Source organism: Microcebus murinus, chromosome 4, assembly GCF_040939455.1.
Source record: "Microcebus murinus isolate Inina chromosome 4, M.murinus_Inina_mat1.0, whole genome shotgun sequence".
Lineage (NCBI taxonomy): Eukaryota > Metazoa > Chordata > Mammalia > Primates > Cheirogaleidae > Microcebus > Microcebus murinus.
Genome location: NC_134107.1, coordinates 29,607,859 through 29,616,257, shown reverse-complemented (window position 1 = coordinate 29,616,257; position 8,399 = coordinate 29,607,859).

Genomic DNA, 8,399 nt, shown 5'->3' with positions numbered 1-8,399 from the left:
TTCTATGAATCCAATCTATTCTTCACTACCTTATATATAGTGGAGAGTTTTGGTGCTCATCCACCCATTGGCACACAGGAAACTCACAATTCCCTGTCCCCTTGCCCTAGGGAACTAGGGAGAACTAGGGACTAGTTCTCCCCTGTGGGCTATGAGGAGAAGGATGCATGTGCTTTCTTGGCCAAAGCATTTGATTTTCATTGCAAGCCTCTGTACGACCAAGGAGGCCATGGGGCAGCTATAATAGGGGAGAGATATATCACTAAATTGATGTATGGTGGGCAGTTGCCTTGGAAAGTCAACCCAGTTGCATCAGACTTATATGAGCAGGAAACAAATCCCTGTTGTTTTAAGCTATTGAGATATTGGGGCTGTCTTTTCTGCAGTATAACTTAGCCTATCTTATGCACAGCTCCTTCTCTAAATCTTTTCTGATACTAGGAACCAGAAAACTAAGATTCTACTCTTGGTTCTGCCCCTCTTTAAAATTGGTCAGGTGTCCTCAACTATAACATTGGTGTTAAATCTACCCTGTCTTCTTTTCGGAGCTGTTATGAGTTCAAATGAGATCATATGTAAAGATACTTTGTGAACTAGGAAGTCCTAATACAGATGGAAAGAATTGAATATTCCAATTAGTAGGGTTACCTGTATACAGCAACCACAATGCCCAGGTTTTATGAAAAGCTGCTAATTTAAAATATTTTGTCCAGTTGTCCTTATAAGTAAATCCAATGTAAACAAAAATACAGTCACCATAGCTGCTATGGTTTGAATGTGTCCCCTAAAGTTCATGTATTGGAAACTTGACCCCCAATGTGGTGTTATTGGGAAGTGGGGTATAACAAGAGGTATTTGGGTCATGGGGCCACCATCCTCATGAATGGATTAATGACATTATTACAGGAGTGGATTAATTATGGCAGGAGTGTGTTCCTCATAAAAGGAAAAGTTGGAGGCCGGGCGCTGTGGCTCACGCCTGTAATCCTAGCTCTTAGGAGGCCGAGGCGGGCGGATTGCTCAAGGTCAGGAGTTCAAAACCAGCCTGAGCAAGAGCGAGACCCCGTCTCTACTATAAATAGAAAGAAATTAATTGGCCAACTGATATATATAAAAAAAAATTAGCCGGGCATGGTGGCGCATGCCTGTAGTCCCAGCTACTCGGGAGGCTGAGGCAGGAGGATTGCTTGAGCCCAGGAGTTTGAGGTTGCTGTGAGCTAGGCTGACACCAGGGCACTCACTCTAGCCTGGGCAACAAATCGAGACTCTGTCTCAAAAAAAAAAAAAAAAAAAAAAAAAAAGGAAAAGTTGGGTTCCCTCTTCTCTTTCTCTCTATCACCCTATTTTTGCCCTTCCACCATGGGATGACACAACAAGAAGGCCCTTGCTAGATGCTAGCCTCTTGATCCTGGACTTCCCAGCCTATAGATCTGTAAGCCAATAAATTTCCATTCATTCTAAATTACCCTGTGGCATACTGTTATAGCAGTACCAAACAGACCAAGACAGTATCATTCCTAGATTGCTCTTTTTCACATCGTATTTGAAAAATGAAATATGATATACTTTGTCAGTTGGTGGAGATTAGGGTGGGAAGGTGAGAGTTTCTTCCCCAGACATTTGGAAATAAGCTGGTTGTCTAAGAGTTAAATTGTAAGATTAAGCCACAATTCATGACCTCAAAATACATTTATCAAACAACAATTATGGGTGTGTATAGCAGCCAGCCTTGAAGATGGTATTTATGCCTATGTATAGTTCCCCTTCTCAATAAATAGGGCTGACTCATGTAAACAATAGGATATTGTGGAAATGACAGAATGTGATTTCCTAGGCCAGGCTGTAGAAGACATTACAGCTTCTTTCTTACTCTCTCTTAAATTAATTGCTCTAAGGGAAGGCTTGCCCATTGGAAAAACTCCCATAATGAGCAACTGAGCCCTCCTGCCAACATCCAGAAGACTGCTGATGGTTCCTGCCAAAGCCTTGTGAGTGTATTATCTTGGAAGTGGAATTCTAGTCCCAGTCTAGCCTTCAGATGATGCAGCACCAGCCAACATCTTGACTATAACCTCACAAGAGACCCTAAGCTGGAACCATCCAGCTAAGCTGCCTCTGAATTCCTGACCTACAGCCTCCTAAAAACAGGTAGAAACTTTCTCACACCAGAAGTGAGAAGAACAAGAAAGTAGATATGCTAGTCTTTGATAAAATTGCAGACAAGAAAGAACAAGTCAATCAGAAGAAGAATTAGATATGATGGAACCTAGAACAAGGTAAAAGAGATTGATCCACTGTGCCATTTCCTATGTACATTCTGCTTGGAGGAGGGGGTGCTCTGGGTCAAAATTTCCCCCTAGCTGTCCATTTCCGAAGGCAGGCATTTTGGAGATGGCCCCAAGTCATTAACCTGTGAGTTGCTAAAGGAATTACCTACTAAATGATTTAATGATTGCTCACAGTGTCAAAGAAGCACATGAAGGAATGTTACCCAATAGAAGATTCTGGCCTTGGAAGACACTCCAAGTACAATAAGTTTTTGGTCTTTCCTCCCTCTTTTCCATCCTCCCTACCACCCCACTCCACCATAATGAGGGAAAATGTTCAGAGCTGAAGGAGGAGGAGGTGATGACAAGAGAGTAATGGGAGACACAGAGGGGAAGATGTGTGGGCATGTGTGTGTGCAGAAGGGCTCCCAGGGAGACTGCATGTCTTACTAAACAGGCTTCAGAGCTGTGCCTTTGGCTCAGCCAACTGTCCAGGCTGGAAACAGACTCAGAGCCACTAGGAAGCATAAGTTTAGTTTTGGAATCACCTTGAAATCTACAGAAGTTCTCCAAATTGTCCAAGACAATGCGCTTTCTTTGGTAAAACCCATCTACTAGCAAGGAGCAAAAGTACTTGCCCTTCCTCCCCACTCTCTTCCCCAAATCCTGATCAAGAACTTTAGCTTTTTGTGGCCACACTCATTTTTTCCTGCTCTTGGATAAAGGAGGAATCTAATTTTTTCTTCATTTGGGAGAGAGGGTAAGGTGGGTACATTTCTACTACACTGGGGCCAGTTTTTTCTTAGTTTCACCACTATTCATCACACAATGTTGAGATGATAAATTGGCCTAATTAGCTGCTTCCTTGAGGAAAAGAATATACCAGTCAGAGGATGTGAGTATCTGAACTACTTGTGAGTTATAGTTTTAATGCAAATGGATTGATTGTGTCTGATTTGTGTATATGTTGCCTGGGAGCTGAGTTACCATGCAGGCACACTGTGTAGATAAAATCAGTTTTTGAATAGGCAGAGCTAAGCGTCAGGTTAATTCACCAAAGTAAATAATACCGAAACCACCCTTTATAAAATTAGTAAAGAGCCACAAGTTGGGAACTGTGGTAGGGGCCAGAATCCTGCAAATGTATAGGCATAGTTAAAAAATATATATACTATATATTACCACCCATTGTCTCCTAGTTTGCTTTCCTATTATTGCTACTCAGGAGTCTCATAGTGGATGGTCACAAAGATTTTTAATTTTCTTAATTACTCCCATAGATAACTTCACCCTTGTGAAATGTAAGAGTAGTTTTTGAGATATATTCCAGGCCCTGCATTCCAGTGGATTGGCTGACCCACCCAGACCAGTGGCCCATACCAAGGAACTGATTAAACTGGTCTTGTCACCCCTACTCAGGAACTGACTCAGCATGAGAAGACAATTTGTACATACCCTAGGATTCCACCCCAAACCCAGCCTACCAGTACTAGACCCAATTGCCCAGCTCTTTGCCCACCAAACTGTCTTTAAAATCCCTTTCTCCCAAATTCTTGGGGAAACGGATTTGAGTACTTTCTCCTGTCTCCTCACCTGGTGCTTAGGATATTAAACTCTTTCTCTGCTGTAACTCCTGCTGCCTCAGTGTATTGGCTTCCTTTTGAGCAGCAGGCTCAAAACCTGGTAAGGCTATAACAATACCTATGACTTCTCTTGATATAATCCCTTCTGTACATATTTTTAAAAATTGCTATTAAGAAAAATCATCCAAAACTTGAAATAAAGCAAATAGATGTCTACATGTCCTTTCAATATTATTGTTTACAATGTTCACCTAGTAATTACTTAATTATCTATGTTGGAGTATGTGCCTGTGTTTGACTCTGCTGTTTACTATTGTAATTGATAAGAAATCAGGCATTGAAGTTACTCATTAACTAATAGATTTCTATCCAGTAAAGAATACAACCCCAGAGCTCAATGCACTATAGGAAATTAACCAGTTTTGTATCTATAAGCAGGTACATTCATTTGCATTTCTTTGCCTGCCTGTGTAAAATCTCCATTTCTCAAATTCTCCTTCAAGTCAACTTTATCATCTTATTCATTAATGAGTTAAATTGAATTTTAGACATGTGTTCATTCCGTACTCATATCAGTTCTGTCTTTAACTTTTTAAAATTTATTCTTTAACATTATGGCATTCCTGCTTAACTCTGCTTCTTTCCAATGTTTGCAAGGTGAATAAACTGTGCTTGGTCAGATTGTTGCCTGTCTGATGTTTGAACCATTGAATAAGACAATGCTGAATCTTTCAGGGCATTGGGATCCTCATAATAAACCTTAATCATGTACTATAACACAAAAGCAAAAACATATATTTAAGCTTTTGATTTATCCACATTTTGAAATAATCGGAGGTTTATCATTTAGGAAGTGGCTGAGTTAAAAAGCCTGATTTCTGTATATTCCTGATGGCTGTGTAACTGGTTCTATGCACAAATTTCAATGACCCTTATGTGTTTTTTTATAATCCCCTCCCTTAATTAACTACTTGACCTTTTGAGTTGTTTCCAGAAATGGTGGATTTTCTGCAAAACAAAGTAACTGAGATTCTGAAGGCCCCTGGGCAGACTTCCTGAAGCCAAGACGCACCATCCCACACAACCTGTCCCCAACCTTAGCCCCTTGTTAGTTACACCACCACCTGTCCCAAGGCAAGTGACTCCTCCTTTAGCCCATGATCTTTGTTAGTTGGAGAGATGGATTTGAGGCAGCTTCTCCTGTTCTCCCAACAAGACATCTTTTGAATTAAAAAATTCCTTTCTTCTTTGGCAGTCCTCATTGTCCCAATAACTGGATCTTTGTGCGACAAGCAACTAGACCTAGGCTGAACTCTCCTTGTGATTTTGACAATAGCTGCTCGGTGTGGAACCTCTAAGACAACAGCAGAGAAAACAGAATCTGAGGCAGGACAGGAGGAAGTGTCCTGAACTAGAATTTGAGCTTGGTGGGAAGAGCAGGGTGTTTCCATTGTTCCTTATTATACTATGAATTTTATTATAATATAATTTCAAGGGAAGGCAATTAAATAAATAATGATTCATTTCCTTGAATTACCCATGATGTAGTTGAAATAATATGTCTTTTATGCAACAATATTATTTTCAGGAATTGTATGTTTTCATTGCAAATGTATTTAGATATAATATGAGCCATATACTCTTTTGTGTGGCAAACTGGAAAACTAGTCCCAATTTATAATACTGATTTTTATAGAAAATGTATATTTTGTCCCAGAAAAGTAAATAAAATAAAAATCTTTGGCAAGGGTATTACAATTCTTTTATATATTGGAATCAGCCTACAGTGAAGTTTATTGCAATGACAAAATTAGGTAAATTATAAACACCTTTACTAAAAAAGGAAATGAAAATGGTGTGTTTGTGTGTGTGTGTGTGTGTGTGTTTTGTCAATGCTATCACAACTTTTAGTTTTCTATCACATATAATAGGAGCCACATTCCAGTTACCTGCAAGCTTGGCCCACATTTTTGCCTTTCTCATTTGGTGCTGTTGTGAATACCTTGTGATTATTAAGAACAAAATAATTTTCAATCCCAAATTGAACTTTCAGAATTTCATCCACCTAAAAATCATTTTGATCCTAATTGCTGCCAGAACAGAACAGATTTCCTTCTGGGTTTTCTAAGTTGCTTTAACAAGCAACATGAGAATGTTCACTTCCTCAGAACAAAGTAATATTCATGTTCTGACTGATAGCTAATGCTTTCTCTTCTTGCAGGGGATTCTATAGGGGCTACAAATTATGTTAAATAATGTTCTTTGAAGTTGTAACTGTAAGGCTGGTGGCAGGGGCCCCCTCCCCTCCCTAGATGGAAAAAGAAAACGCTTAGTGACCTGACCTGCCAAGAACAAACTGCCAGGCCCCACTGAGAGGAACCACACCCAGATCTCCACCTGGATTCGCTCCTGGATTCCACAATACCTCCAGCCTCTCCTATTTCTCAAGGACCTTCCAAGGTCACAATAGAGAATCCCAGCTCTTCCCGCCACAAGTCCCTAGCCCCGCCCAAAGGGTATAAAAGGCCTCAGCCCCTTCAAACTGCGGTGACTTCCCGCCCCCGCTCTTGGGGCCCCGGAACCTCGTCCACAAGTGTATAATAAAGCCACGTGGTTTGGCCCCCCACTCTTTCTCTTTCTGTGTCTCTTTTCTTTTCTCCACCACCGAAAAACCTTACAGTAACATGTTGGAAGATCTCTAAAATGGCTATTTATCTGATGCAGATAACAAAAAGGTAAATCACCCTTTAAAAATGCCTTAGGAAGAAATTACCACCTCTACCCTCAAATAGCCACGCTAGAAGCTCTGACTCGAGGGGGGAGGGAAGGCAATAGTAATGTATGTAACCTTAACATTTGTACACCCATATTATGCTGAAATTAAAAAAAAAGGAATAAAAAAGAGCAATGAATATGCATGTATTAAATAAATTTAATAGGATAGATTTGTCTTAATTCATATTGCTAATATTCTCTGTAATATTATTATTTGAATTTAATAAAAATATCTAGTTTTCACATGAATTTAATGTTTAACCAAAAATAAAAAATAAAAAAAAAGAAATCAACAAACAAGGACGGATTTTAGGCATGACCACAGAAGCATGTTTTCTGATAGGAAATACCTAAGAACTAAATTAGAGAAGTGCCCAAAGGCATATTCCAGAGAGGAAATAAAGTTTTAGAAATTGGAACACAGTAGGAAACTGAAACAATTCAATATCTTTAGTACTATTGCTCTTAAAATCACTTATATTTATTTCATTTAACTTATATCAAGCATTTTCCTTTGTAACTAAAATGTCTCAGAATAATATTAAAGTATGTATAGTGTCCTGTCTATATGGCTGTACTTATAATAAATTATTCCTCTAAGGTTAAACGTTGAGTTATTTCTAATATATTTTCATTTATAATGTGCCAATGAACTTTTTTGCATGAATCTTTGTCCACATTTTAAATTATGACTTTAAGATGGATTCCTTCAAGGGAAATTGATAGGTCAAAGGATATGAATATTTATGACTCCTGTTAAAAATGACTTCCCAGAAAGGTATCAATTTGTATTCCATCTGGCTCTTGGTGTGTACCTTACTCATTCTTTTTAAGATTCTAAGATTGAGCATTGCCTTAAAAACCAAATGAACATATGCTCCCCTACCCCAACATCCCCACTCCCACACTAAAAATTTCAAAAATAAATTAAAATTCACATACAAGATAAAATTGTCATGTTATAGAAGGTTTAAAAATAAAAAGTAAAAATGTTCCCCTTACATTTTTGAAGCCTAGTCTACTTTCTGGAAGTAACTATTGTAATGAAAAATCAAAACAAAACCAAATAATTCCACCAGTTTAAAATTTAAAAAACATGGTCTTCCTGTTTATATAAGAACTACATTGGGAAAGGAGGGAAATGCTTACCTGCTAGAGCTTGGGGAATTCATCAACATTGCAAGCTTTCTTTTGACATGAGTACAATCTAAAGCCACTTCTAAGAATCCCCTTGTGTTTCTTGTGGAAGAAGACGAGACTCTGGACATTCAGCCAGGAAGGGAAGGTGAACTTTGGAGTCAGACATGGACAAACTCGAAAAAGTCTATTTAAAGTTGGCAATAACATGCATTTGAAAATGGTTACAGTATCTAGCTAGTAAAACATATAGGCTATATAAAAGAGTTACAAAATTTATCTTAGAGAGTTAAACGTTGATGTTGTGGAAAAGGGGCTGCCATGTTTGTCTGGGCGAGTAAAACATTAAAGATGGCTTTGTTAGTCGAGGTTTTAACTCTTGACATATAAGATAAAGTTTATAATTATTGATAATGGAGGCTGCTGAACTCATTAAGATTATTTTGTCTATCTGCTTCTCCCTCCCTCATTCCTTCCCTTCTTCCCTCCCACACCCCTCTCTTGGGTTTTTAATTTCTCAATGATGTGAGAGTAAAGTACAAACATTGAGTGACATGTTATTCTTAAGTACTTTATTTTACTAAGAACAAGGAGAGTTTCCTATATAACTACAATATTATTATCACTCTCTGAAATT